Consider the following 14,262-nt stretch of genomic DNA (forward strand, 5'->3'; position numbering starts at 1 on the left):
TGAAGCAAATGCAAGAAATAAAAATAATTCTGAAGACATTTTTTATGTTGAAAGGTATTTAGTGGCATTAACTGCACAAGATATTTTTAAGCAAGTTGTAGCTTCTATTTAAAAGAGCCACTGATATTATCATCCAAGACTCATATTTTCAAACTACAGTTAATTTTTATATAAACATGAGGTTTAGAATAATCACTTTCCTAAAAATCAAATAATGACACAAACATCACATTCTTTGGAGCCTGAATTAATCAGAATCACAGAAGTTTAGTGGTTATGTAGAAACTATCCGCAGCAGGACAACTCAGAAAGTTCTGGGAACAAGTAAAATATACACAAAAAATTTTGGAATCATTTACCATGATCTCTATTAAATAAATTTAAGATGATTTCTCAAAATAAAAATTCCACTTTTTAAAAAATTAAATCCTGGAAAGCACTTTCCTGTTTTCACACATGTGCTTAAAATTCTAATTTAGAATGCAATTGTCAAAAACTGAATCATTGCCTATGAAAAAATACTTCATTTTCAGATTAGATATCAATTCCCCTCCCCCCTCAGTAGTACATAGAGTTCAAACTGCAAAATGTCCTGCAAAAAAGAAATAAAAATGCATTTCAATAGTCAGTACATAACGGAATATGCTATACAATATTTACATATATGTTGCTTCAAAGCACTAAACTGGGACGTAAATTTCTTCTGAAATTTAAGATGAATATGAAAAAGGTACACAATAAATAATTATTAAACTAACTTGAAGACCTTTAACCAAGAATTTAAACATGCTGCTAATTAATGTACACAGAATCATAACCTCTAGTGCAGTAATACGAAATAGCAAATGTAATAAACAGTAACTCTTTAATCAACATTAAGAAAACTGCTGAAACTGAACATGAAACACAAAGTTAATAATTTCAAAAAAAGTAATAAAAAAAGTGTTTCAAACCTTTACATATAATAACATGTATACACACTTTTGGGCATAATAGCAATTCAGCCTTTTAGGGCATAGTGCATGCTGCAGGAAAGGTTTGAGATGGCACACAAAGTTGTCTCAGTTCACCAGTTCCTTTGGCCAGTGAAGGCAAACTCATTAGTCAACAGAGTCAATTATCAACAGTTCAACACTGAAATCTCTTTACAAAGCCATATTTTTTAAACTTAAATTACATAGATATTTATACTGTTATACACTTAATTAGATGCTGGCTTTTAGTGAGAACGTTTTCGATCTGATTAAGGTACGTTCGCTAAGTTTCAACTTTTTTCCAACTCTCCCATCCATACTTAACTTGTATTCTTGTTTCGTGTATCTTCTTCCATTCATTCTCTGTATATGTCTAAATCATCTTGTACCTTTCTCAATACTACATCTTTTTTCGCTCCACAACACTCCCTAAAATTAACTCAATACTTCAGTTTTTAAGTCTTAGTTAAACTATATATGTATGTTGAATAAAATTTGATATTATACTTAATAATGATACTATTTATTGATAAAAGAGAATTGTAAGATAGCAAAAAACTTAAATCACAATAATGACTAACAGAACACTAATGTGAACAATGGCCTTGCATCTCCTTGAAAAGTTTGCATTTTGTATGTTGTTTTTAATTTTAAGCATTATTCCAAGTTTTCATGAATAAGAGGACTTCTCGATTTACTCTTGACAAAAAGTTCATGTTTGAAAATGATTGTTCGTATGAATATGTAGACTCAAATAAGGAAAACATCAAACGTTAGTTTTTTAAGCTGATTATATGTGTCGGGAATAATATTATTCCACATGTTAAAAATCAGCATATCTTCCTTCTCCAGGTTACTCGTGCTGTGAACTAAGCACACATTATTTTTCTCAATGTTTCTGTGCCTGAGATGTTCAAATTTCAAGTTCCGTATATATATATATATATTTTTTTTTTAATCCAGCAATTGATTTCAGAGTTGCCAATGTGAATACTAAACAGAAAAATTCAATTCTGTTTCACTAGTATTAAGGGGTTTTTAAACAAAGGCTAACGTTGCTTTGCTAATTCTGAATTCCTGAAACCTGCTGAGAAAAACTTCTCTCGTATCTAAAACTGTTAATTTGAAATAGCAAATGTCAATATTAGATCTATTTTCTTGGGGATGTTTCAACAGGCTTGGAAAGTGAATCAAAGTTTCTGTTTCAAAATCTTGAGCAAAAAGAGATAATTTGCTTTCAAATGAAATACTTACCATCGTAAATGAAATAGCTTCTTACAACATCAGAAAAATTGTGTTTCCTTTCTTCTGTAGTTTTTTTCATTAAGCTGATTTAGATGAGATGTAACGTCTACCATAAAATAAAATTTTTGGATCCACTGATCATTCATTAGTTCTAGATTATAAACACTCTTTTCAAGGAGAAATGCTTTAATTTCTGTTAATAAGGATGCAAAATGTTTCAAAACATTTCCTCTTGATAACCAATGCACTTTATTATTCAGCAGAAGATCTGAGTACTTGCTCTCTATTTCAACTAAAAATTCCTTAACTGGTGATGATTAAAAACTTTAGTTATAATGGGGTTCATAATAATATAATCACGAATTCCATAACTTTGCAAATTTCTTCTGGAAATGTCTGCGCACAAAGCACTTTTTGATGAATGATACGAGGGTAAGTAAGATCTTGTTACTGATTTTTCCTTTCAAAATAATAACAAATATGTTTCTTACGCCGGTCATTCTTTTTGCCCTGTCTGTTGCAATTGAGACAAGTTTATCGAGTGGAATATGATGTTTATGAATACATCCAATTACAGCAATTGCAATATCTTCTTCACGTGTTTGACTTTCTTCTTCACGTGTTTGAAGGGCAGTGGGTTTTTGGGGGAATAGAGCACAAATCAGGTCGCTGTTTTTTAGTTGCTGTGCCAGACAGAACAGCGGATACTCTTCTCGCTTTAATTAAGGATTGGATCAAACCGGGAACCCAGATTATTTCGGACTGCTGGAAAGCTTATGACCGTTTGAGCGAAGAAGGTTTTAATCACTTGCAAGTTAACCATTTGCTCCATTTCGTAGATCCTGAAACCGGAGCTCATACTAACACAGTTGAAAGACAATGGCGTGACTTCAAAAATTCTTTGCCGGTTTACAATCGTCGAGGAGATTTTGAAGGATACATAGCCTGGTATTTGTTTAGGAAAATTTGCTCTGCATTGAATGAGCATCCATATGTTAAATTTCTTGAAATTATTAGAGACATAGACTGGGAAGATTGGCATGTACTTCAGGGAGGGGCGGTTAAAGGATCTTCGAAATCTTAAAAACAATACCTATTATTGGATTTTTTTTTCAAATTTTTTTGTTATTTTTCATCTTCATGATCCATTAATTTGGCTCTAAATTGCTTTATCTATTTATATATTTTTTTTTTAATTTTTTTATTCCTGCCCTTGATATTACATTTTCCAAATTTTTTTCATTGATATCTAAATTATGATTCCGATTTTTTTTTTGTGATACTTATCAATAAACAACAGATTAAATGATTCAAGAAAAATGTAAGTACATATTTTTCTTTTATTTTATAATTGTATACTTCAATTTTTGTTAAAAAAATTCATACACTATTTTTAAAAATTGCTGAGATAATTATTGTCACATATGTTTTACTGTTAATTATATTCTATACATTTATATTTTTATATTTTTTTATATAAGGTATTTTAAAGTATTTGAATTTAATAATATTCTAATTCTTTTAAATGTTGGATGATGGTTTTTAATTCGATATTCAATTTCAGTAATAATTTAATCTAATTAAATGTTGGCACAATGTTTTATAGCAGTGTTTTTATTCTCTTCTTTGCTATATGAAAGTAATAACCAAACCAAAACCGAAAGTAATAACCTTACTTTAGTATTTTATACTCATAGTAAATGTATTTATTTACACTTGCCTGCCATCTTAAAAAACGGCATTTTCAACAAAAAATTAATCTATTACTTCTAACGATATTTATTTTTTTTTAAGTTTCGAATACTTTGAAAACAGCGTTTTTCAAGATGGCTGACGTTTGTAAAAATCGTGCCAACATATGCGCCAACGTAAATCGCCAAAAATCTGTGCAACCGTCTAACAAAGTAGCACCCAAGCTGTTACCCGGATGGGCACTGATGCGTTGGTGAATGTCCCCCTGCAAGATTGTTTGCCATACATGCTCCAATATTCAAGTTAGATCACTCTGATCTACAATGGTACAAGATGCTTGCTCATCAGAGCCCAGACATACTCTATTGAAAAGAGACATTTGGCAACCATGCCTGCCATAGAAGTGTTGAAAAAACACAAAGACTACCATAAGTAAAAAGGTGCAAGGTTGAGCATTATCCTATGGAAATATATGTTCAGAGGTACGTGAAAGGAATGGCAACACTATGGGGTGCTGAATCTTGTATTCGATGCTGTAAGGATGTCATGTAATGACAACCACCGAGGTCCAGCTAACAAATGAAATAACCATACCATAACTTCTGGCTGATAGACTCTGTGGAGAACAACAATTAGGTGAGTATGCCACCACCGTTCTGGGCATCTCCAGAAACATCTTCACTGGTCATTGGGGTTCATCACTGAATATAATTCTATTTCAGTCTGCGAGATCCCAGGCCAAATGCACTTCCCACCACAGCAGACATGCTTGACGGTGTGGAACAGTGAGGGGCAGTCAGTGCCATGATTTCAGCCCCCATTTACCAAGTTTTTATATTAACAGTCACTCTGATGTTCTGGTTACTTGTTGGATCATTCATAAGCACCGATTGGACAATCAGGCTGTTCTCGCATTCTGTTGTTACTCTCAGTCAACCGCTACTTTTTTGAAGCTCCGTACAACCATGCTTCGCCTGTTCCTAACAACATCATCAAAAATGGTAACATCGCTCTGACCCAATTTCCTAGCAACCCCTGCTATTTGACCATCTTGCTGTTGTTAATACAACTGCAGGTTCTCTCTCAAATGGTGACATTTGCTCATAATGCTTGAGAAGCCATCTGCAAAGCATTGGTACAGTCCATGTGGGTTGACAGAACAGACTGGCATGGAAATTATGCCTTATCATTAGAATGCCCTGTTATTTTATATACCATCCGGATGCTCTGTAGTAATGAGCTGGAGCTCCAACTAGTCAGTCATTAGCTGCCAAAAGTTATCATAAGGTATGGGCATATACAATTGCGCCCCATTCATATAATACCACATTGATGCGTCACTTTTTAGAGTGTACAAATGAATTAAAAGCTATTTAACATTTAAGGCTATTTTTAGACATTTTGAGCAGCTATGTGAAGGAAATAGGGAAAAAACCTTACAGAAGTATAGAAGACTGAATTTCTCTACTGAAAGCCATAACTAATTCCCTTTATGCTGTTCATACCGTAACCTATATTGTAATCTGAACTCCATCCACAATGCAAGCCATTTGTTTTGCAATGATGCTCAGCTTCCTTTCTTGTACAATCTACTATGCACTTAACCAGAGCAGTTGCTTTACTCCTTCTGCATGTAATTTTTTTCCTATGACAGAATTGGCAAACACTGATCGAAACACAGATCAGTGCTTCACCAGAAATGATGAGAATGAAAACCCTGCATTTGTAACAAAATTGCCATAATTTTTTATAGAAAAATGAGGGCACTGCTTTTGAAGTAGATTTTATTTTTAATGCAGTTTTTATGTTAATTAGACTCCATATGTCACCTTCAGTCACCATGGCTTGCACGAGTAACTGAAAAGTCAAAATTGCACACAGAAGACAATACACAATTTTCTGAAAATTTTTTTAAGTTGCCTTTCTCCACTTTATCTGCACTTTGGAAGAACTTTTTTTTTTTCCTCCCAAAATGACTTAAGTATGCTTACTGCATAGTTTTAAATAAAAATACACACAAAAACCAAACACATGTGCTCAATGGCTTCAACAGGTACAGTACTAGAGTCCAATAACACTCGCACAGTGCGATGTCAGCATAATGATTTAACTGTGACAAACCAATTCTACTCTATCAGTACAATTGCTGCAGCCAGTAACACATATTAATCATGACATCAACACAATCATACATGTTTATCAATCACTTTTGCTTACTCATGTAGTCACTTGACTCAAACTTGGAATTTTCTGTAGCAATTTTTGTTATATCTTAAAAAGCATAAAATTAACTTTAGACCAAAACTCAGTCACATCATCATAATAGCGGATTTGAGTTCTGAATTATTCATGGGAAACAGGACAACCATTTAAGTCCCAAGATCCTTCAAAAAAGTATTAAAAAGTTCAAGTCAAGAATTTGTATGCTAAATTAAATACTGTTAAGAAAAACAAGTTTGAAAACATCATTAACCAACATATAGACTGAAAAGAATTATATCAGACTTATTGTGTCAAGATGTGGACCAAAAGATAGTTCTAATTTATGGTTAAGACAAGATAAGCATCATCATTTACATACTTAACCCACTCTTAAGATTACTGATCCTGACTCTGCCAGTCACTTATGAAAAAATGAAGATACAAATATTTCAAACTAAATGATCCTGCTTACATTTACAATTACAGAAGTGATCTTAGGATCCAGCTTGTACAGCCATTATATCCTACATTATATAAAGTGCAGAAACAAAACATTTTGAACACTACCCAATCACCTAAAGGGGAATAAAATGTTATGGTTTTGAATTCGATTTACACAAGCCTGATTTCATCATCTACTACAATGTTTTAAAAATATGAGTTATGTTCTTTATGCTAAGCTTGTACCGTATGCATTAAATGATGCTTAAACAATATATTTTGTAAACTTTAAAACATAAACCAACTGCAGTAACACATTATTAAATAATATGATAAAGGTAGGTTAGGTTATTTGAATATGGGAAAGCTACAAGGGCTGTCTGCCTAAGAGGTGGAGGACAATTTGAGACAAGCTGGCTTGTATTTATCAGCCTGTCCCCATGAGTTTTGACCCAAACTGGATCAAACTGTCAGTATTCAGTAGTGTGGGCCACTGGTGAGGCAATACAATAAAGAATATGCCAACATTAATGTACTGCGGAAAGAACATACTCATCAGCATTTGTATCCATATCTTCTTCAATAAAAAAAACTCAACATTTTCATATTCATCATCTTCATCAGACTCCCGTTCACAGAATTCAACATGGGCAGGCTCATTTTCATATGCATAAAGAGGTACAGGCATTGATAACAAGCTAAAAATAATAAAATTTATAATATCAATAGAAACAGATGCTGCCAAAATATAAAACAGGTTTTAAAATTTTTAAATTAAAAGGAAATAGTGCTCTTTTTCTGATGAAACATTACATTAAATATTTATTCCCAGTCAGAACGAATAAATTAAAAAATAAAGCACAATGAAACAAATTAAAACTCTCAAAAATTACAATAAAAAATTCATATTATACAGTGTCAAACATTCCTCTCTACATACATATAATTCTAAGTTAAATTTAAAGATTCACTTCATTCAAGGTAATTATCAGCATGGCTTTACCCAAATATTAATTAATTTACCATTCTTCTAGTGTATTTATTGGGAAATTAATTGACTTAGCAAAATAAGAAAATGCGCAAAATTTAAAGTTAGAACTCCTTTCACAATCAATCCTATCTTTTTAAGTTAGAAGGAAAAATTAGTCACCAAAATCAGGTAAAGACAAATTATCAAATACAGTACAAAGTCCGAGATCCGGACTCGTCTGCAATCCCAAATTTTAGGTCATCAGTTTACATTTAGTAAGATAGCATGTAGAAATTATCAAATTAAAAGTATGAATAGTTGTTTACAAAATAATGATGCATTTATGACTTTAAGAGAATGAAAGTTTACAATAAATAAATAAACTTCGATATTTATTTGCTTAAGATAAAATAACCCGCTGAACAAGTATTAATTTAGGATTCAAACAAAACAAAAAAAATCAGTGTTACATCTGCAAATTTTCACAGGACTAGTTTCAATGGTTTTAGCGAACCATCGAAACTTAAAATAATTTACATTTAGAGAAATGTCAATCAATATCCAATATACCAGTTTAATATCAACATAAAAGATTACCAGGTCAATCTTTGGATTATGGTAACTTGGTGATTTTTTGGCGAAAATTTGGTGACCAACCCTGCTACAGCAACCTGCTAGTTTTTGTTTGAACGCCATTTTGTTTTCATGAAGTAAAGGCATTTTTTTTTTTTTACTCAACATTTTTTCCAACAATCTGCTAGCCGAATTACGCTTATGCTAGAACTTTTATGGAACAAAAGTGCTTAATCATGATGAAGATTAGGTGCGAAATTGGGAGAAAGTGCAGAATCGCAAACTGCTTGCCACGTTTTCAAGAATTGCACATACACGGTATCCATGTACATGTCGACCTATTTTCAATCAAAACAAATCCCAGAATTGCACAAAAATGGCATTGCGTAAACTCTTGACTTTATCCATGTACACTGCTAAAGTCCTAGCTAGTAACCTTTATCGTCTTACCAAAATGTCGCCAAACTACCTGTTACCATATTCCAAAGATTAGCCGATTACCATCCTGTTTGGTATATAGTTACTAGCATTTTTTTTAAAAAAATCTTAGGTATTGCTGCTCAAGATATTTCTAAACTGTCATAAGTTAATACTCACTGATGAAATATGTCATGAGTTAATACTTGGTGATGAAAGCTTAAAATAATGAAAAATTATTTCCCAGTTTGGCATCAGGGTTATAAGTTATTTGGTAGTTATTTGGTATAAGTTATTTCTAAACTGTCATAAGTTAATACTCACTGATGAAATATGTCATGAGTTAATACTTGGTGATGAAAGCTTAAAATAATGAAAAATTATTTCCCAGTTTGGCATCAGGGTTATAAGTTATTTGGTAGGTGTAAATTTGGCAGAGAACTTTGGTAGTGTTTCAGTTTGCGACATATGCCAAGCAAAAAGCTGTTTGTAGAGCCAAATTATTGATAATAGAATATGCCTATAGTGTAGTGGCTCACGTTTGTTTTCTAACACTTATGCTTTTCACCTTTACTTGCAAATGTCTGTTATTAAATATTACCAAAATGGCTTTTTATTTCCCATAGAACATATCACTATATTGACTATGGTAAGGAGCTAGCCTGTTATAATGAACGACTTTAGGCTTGGAATTTGATGACTTAGGGATCAGAACTACAACATTGTTCAGCCTGTGTAAGTACCATCCCAAGGTGACTATTTAGGAGAGAGTCCTTTCCATCAAATCGGATTCCTCAAACAAACCTTGTCTCCTTCCTTCAATCGATGTCCTGTAGCTCTCGTGTCATATCGAGTCTTCATCTTCTCTGTTGCCAAGTTAACTCACTCTTGTGCAAAATCATGTATAATTTTGAACCATAGCTGGACATCTTGGATGTACTCTTCAGGGAATGAAGGCGCATCCAAAGGACAACAAACAAGAGATCACTAGACAGACGAAGGTCGCAACTGAAGAGCATATGGGATGAGAAATAAGCCAGTGGTCTCATGGACAGCACTGGCAATAGGTCAGTAAGAATAGTGGTAGTGTCTTGTCCTAGTCCTTTTCGTTTTTGGAAACCATCAGGGAGAGGTTATTAAGGATGGTTCAATTAAACCTCTTTACCATACCGTCTGACTGAGGATGTAAAAGTGTCGATTGGGTTTTGTCGACGACAAGTAGCTTGCAGAGTTCTTTAATTACAGTTGAGCTAAAATTTCTTCTTTTACAGGAATGTAACTGAAGAGGCAATCTGAATCTGGAAATCCAGTGCTGTAACATTACATCTGCTACCGTGATAGCCTCTTGATCGGGAATAGGATGATACACTTCAGGCCACTTGGTAAAGTAACCAGTGACAATAAGGACGTATTTGTTGCCATCAGCAGTTTGTGGCAGATGTCCCAGGATGTCAAAGGCAATACATCCAAAAGGTATTCCTACATTGTAATTTTGTAGCTTCCCTTGGTTGCATTTCTTCGTTCTTTCCGACCAGCACAGGCATCGCAAGATCGGCACCACTTTTGCACGTCATCCTTTGCGTTACTGCAATAGAACTCTTGAACTCTCTGCAAAGTCTTCTCTGTTAAAGTTAATTCGCTATTGTGCAAAATCATGTATCATTTTGAACCATGCCTGAACATCTTGGATGTACCCAAAGTGGTCCAATTCAAATTTCTGGTATAAGACACTGTTTCAAATATGGAGCGAGTCCCAGAAAGCCCAGTATTATTTTGCCGTAGAACTATCGATTGAAATGTCCTGTCAGGTAGGTTTTGTGTTTGAAAACTCCATTAAGTCAATTATAGGTTTAATGTCACTGTCCTGCAGCTGGTCTTTCCTGACTTCTTTGTCACTGCATAGGTCTCAATCAGCCGATGTTGATTTCATACGACCGGTTTAAGCAGCTTGTATTTCCCATTGACCTTGACACAATATGAGCAGCTTTTTAGGGCAGGGTCTTCTAGACAGGGCACATCGACATTTACATGTGATGATCCCTTCTGATGACAGACAGTCATGTCATATTCCTGGAGTCTGTATCTACCAGGCTATTTGGATTTCAAAATTCTTGAAATTTAAAAGACAGGTCAATGATGCATGATCCCATGTGGAGCAGGAATTTTCTGCTGCAGAGATAATGATGGAAATGTCCTATAGCCTTAACTATGGCAAGCAAAACACGTTGGAACAGATGTTAGAACCTCCTTCAGGTTGCTAAATGCTAAATCCACACAAACTTTTGTTTGCTGTCTGTGAAGTGGTCTTGCGATGTATGAAAAATTCTTCACAAATCTCCTATAGTAGTTGCAAAGACCCAGGAAACTTCTCAGCTGATGCACATTTTCGGGGTGTCTCCGGCCTTCAACCACTGACACCTTTTCTGGATGTGTACCCACCTTCAGCAGAGATGACACGTCCGATGTAAGTCACTTCTTGTCTGAATAATTTGCATTTGGCAGGACTCAACTTTAGACTGGCTTCGTTCACTTTCTGAAGTACCTTTCTAAGATTTTCTAAATGTTCTTCATAACTCTTCCCGACGATGATGATCATCCAAGTATATGAGACAAGCTTCACAGGAAAGACCTCTCAGCACAGTCTCCATGAGGCACATGAATGTCGCTAACGCATTACATAATCCAAATGGTGTCCAAGAATATAATCAATTTTAGGAAGAGGGCAGCTGTCTTTCTTTGTACCCTCGTTTAACCCTTTGATGCATGGTGGTCGTGCCCTGAAACCACCATTTTCAGATTTTTTTTTTCTCCTCTTTTTTCCGAAATTTTTGAGTGAAAATGAATTGATTACTGATCTTTTACATCTAAATAACACAAAATGACTGTAAAATCATATATGTTTTAGGTATTAATACTTCAGATCGGATGCCTTTTAAAATTCGTTTTCGATGAGACAAAATAACTTCCTTTTATTAATATATACAACTTTAAATTTCAAAAGTTAGTCATCGCACATCAGGATTTCTGTCATAAACAATAAATAATTGCAGTAATTAAACTGCATATATATAAAAAACCTCTATATATGTGGCATTTGCTATGTGGTTTCAGGGCGCGACCACTGCACCACTAGAGCATTGTGTCACAATGCTTACAATCCTCTAGAGGCTTGGTGGTCACGCCTTGAAACCACTGGCATTTGTTTCTCAATGACGTTCGCTTGCTTTTCAAATAGGAATGTTTATTTTTACCCGGATATAGATAAAGGGTTTTGAAACCACAGAGTTTAAGTTTAATTCATTCAATGAAATTTATTTATTTCTAGGAAACATTTTCCTTAATAAAGGCTAAAAATTGAAAACTAGGAAGCATAAAGTTACCAGTAAGAAATCTCTAACAAAGTGAAAGACCATCCACATAATCCAATTGCTATATTAATTAATCTCAAAATAAATAAGAAATATTGACTTCCAGTTAACAGTTACAGAAAGAGGCTCTCTGCAGAAGCATATATGTTTTATGAAAAGAAATTTTCCCTAAATATATTAATGATTACTATTTTTATGTCATAATTTATCAGTTCTAAAGATAGCAAAAAAAGAAAAAGAATTTTCAGGAAAGCTTAACTTTGAACATTTCTATTATTTTGTGAAAGCAAAAAAAATCTGTTTATTTTACAATTTTTAATTAACATAATCTAATATTTTAAAGCATATGCATAACTTTATGATAAGAAACATATTCATGGAAGGGTTATTTCACATTAGGAAAAGCTTCTATCATTCTACAACTTTTATTTATTTTTAATTAAAACAAATTTTAAGACTATTTAACAGGAAGAGAGAAATAAAATGGAATGGAAATATCCCTATTATAAATAACCAATAAAAGTCCTGAATTTTTTTAAAAAAGTGTGGAAATTTTTCTCTTTTTAAATATTTAACATCACTGGATAAATAGTAGCATTTAGGTTGATTAGCATATTTCAGCTAAATATTCACCGTATCCTTAACTCTTACTATCTATCACAATATCAAATATACCTAATATTAAAAGTTTGAAAAACATTATTATAATTAAACTGTCTTGGTCTAAACATCTTACCAGATTAATAAAGTTCTGCTTCAAGTAAGAGAAAACCAGTTATGTAATTAATTGATAATACTGTATTATATTCTACAGGATATCTTTGTTGGTTTTCCAAGAGGTTTTTCCTTTCGAATTCTGTCCTGCTTCAGAAAATATGTTATAGTGTCAAAAGCTGTTAAATACATGATTTTAGAAATTTTCAGAAAGATCATTTGAGAAATTTTACTAAAAAATTTCCTTTTTCTACTTGCAAACCAAAAACAAATTTAAGAGTTTCTAGTTTATTTACAGCGTGAACTCCGTCTAAGGTATTTTGTGCGTTATGGCATTTTGTCCCATTTTTAACGAGCATTTTAAGCACACGGTTCTGAAGAATAATGGTCAACTTAATATAATATGTGACATGACGAAAATATGGTCAGCCTATTTTTGAAGTTATACTTTACATCTGGATTTATTGTATTGAAGACTAAGAAAACGCATAATTCAAGGAAACTAACGTTTTATAATTTTAGTTTCGCACATTTAAATATTCTGGCACTTTTTTAGGAAACTAAACATATTCGACTACATTTGCACATCAAAAATTTTAATTTACTCGTATATTGAATTCCTGTGTACAAACGGAACACAAATATTAATATTTTGTATAGTTGAAAAAAAATATATAAGTGAATACATACAAAACAAGCCTTAAGCTTCCTTCTCCATATCCATAATCATCTGCTAATAAGACACACGTGAAGTTATAGAACTTTTAAAATCAAAAGCCCGCGGTACACAACAGATTTGTTCTTTGGTGTAACCAAAACCACAACCGGCGAATCAGCTTTACGCTGCAACGCAGTGTTGCCAAATCGCGCAATTTTTTCGCAAATTTGCTACTTTTGACAAAACTATGCTGCCAAAATTTATGTGCTTGTAATTTTGCGAAATTTTCGCTGCTCTTTTTTCTTAAACGCACACATGTTAAAATATATTTTCTCTTAAAATTAATTTATAATAAAAAATTTCCCCCCCCCTCACTTGTTCCACCAGATAGGTCATGAGGCTTGCAGAAGTAAGGAAATACATCAGCAACAGATAAGAGCTATTAATACAGATGAATAAGACAACAGAATAATATATGAAACCTAGATCTGGAGAGAATAACGAATATATTGTTCCGGATTTTGTATTTTAGTTAGCAATTTTTAGTAGAATTTTAATTAAAATCGTTTTATTTCACCGTGTAATGCAGCGTATGAAGAGTTTTAAGAGAAGCTACGCCGAAAAAGTAAAAATACTGGAGCACGCGGTGCTTGTAATAATAGATATCTGGTAATGTACGAGTATATTTAATCCGAATAAATGTAATTGACTACTGTGCTAGCTGTGACCGTTAATTCTAATCTTTTGCTTTACAGAAACTGGTGCACGATTGAAAAGTTTTAAAACGCCGGAGAGAAATATCTCAGTTCAGTTGTTTACATAACTGTTTTGTTGAGTGTAGCGAATTTGCAGTGAGATCGGATTAGCTTTCTCTGAGCTTTGGATTGCGTTTTATTTGATGTTTTAGTAGTTTAAAATGTAACTACTGCGTGATATTGTGCGCATATCTAAGAGGAAAAATCCAGCATTGTGTTTTAATTCTTGTGATAAGAATAAATTTCGGCGCCC

At 33.2% G+C, this 14,262-nt stretch overlaps 1 long non-coding RNA gene across 3 annotated transcripts in view; it reads right to left on the reverse strand.

Annotated features, from left to right (window-relative positions):
* LOC146996623 (uncharacterized) overlaps window positions 1-13,426 on the reverse strand; it is a 67,495-nt gene extending 54,069 nt beyond the window's left edge. For 2 of the 3 annotated variants that reach the window (XR_015042357.1, XR_015042358.1), the window contains exons 1-2: window positions 13,287-13,426; window positions 7,107-7,252 (exon numbers count right to left, since the gene is read on the reverse strand). This is a non-coding gene — a long non-coding RNA (uncharacterized LOC146996623). The remainder of the gene's footprint in view (window positions 1-7,106; window positions 7,253-13,286) is intronic. The other variant, XR_015042359.1, reaches the window with a different exon arrangement.
* Window positions 13,427-14,262: the final 836 nt, after the last annotated feature.

This window comes from Stegodyphus dumicola, chromosome 7, assembly GCF_044657685.1.
Source record: "Stegodyphus dumicola isolate Sdum_Otavi_A_Nest chromosome 7, ASM4465768v1".
NCBI lineage: Eukaryota > Metazoa > Arthropoda > Arachnida > Araneae > Eresidae > Stegodyphus > Stegodyphus dumicola.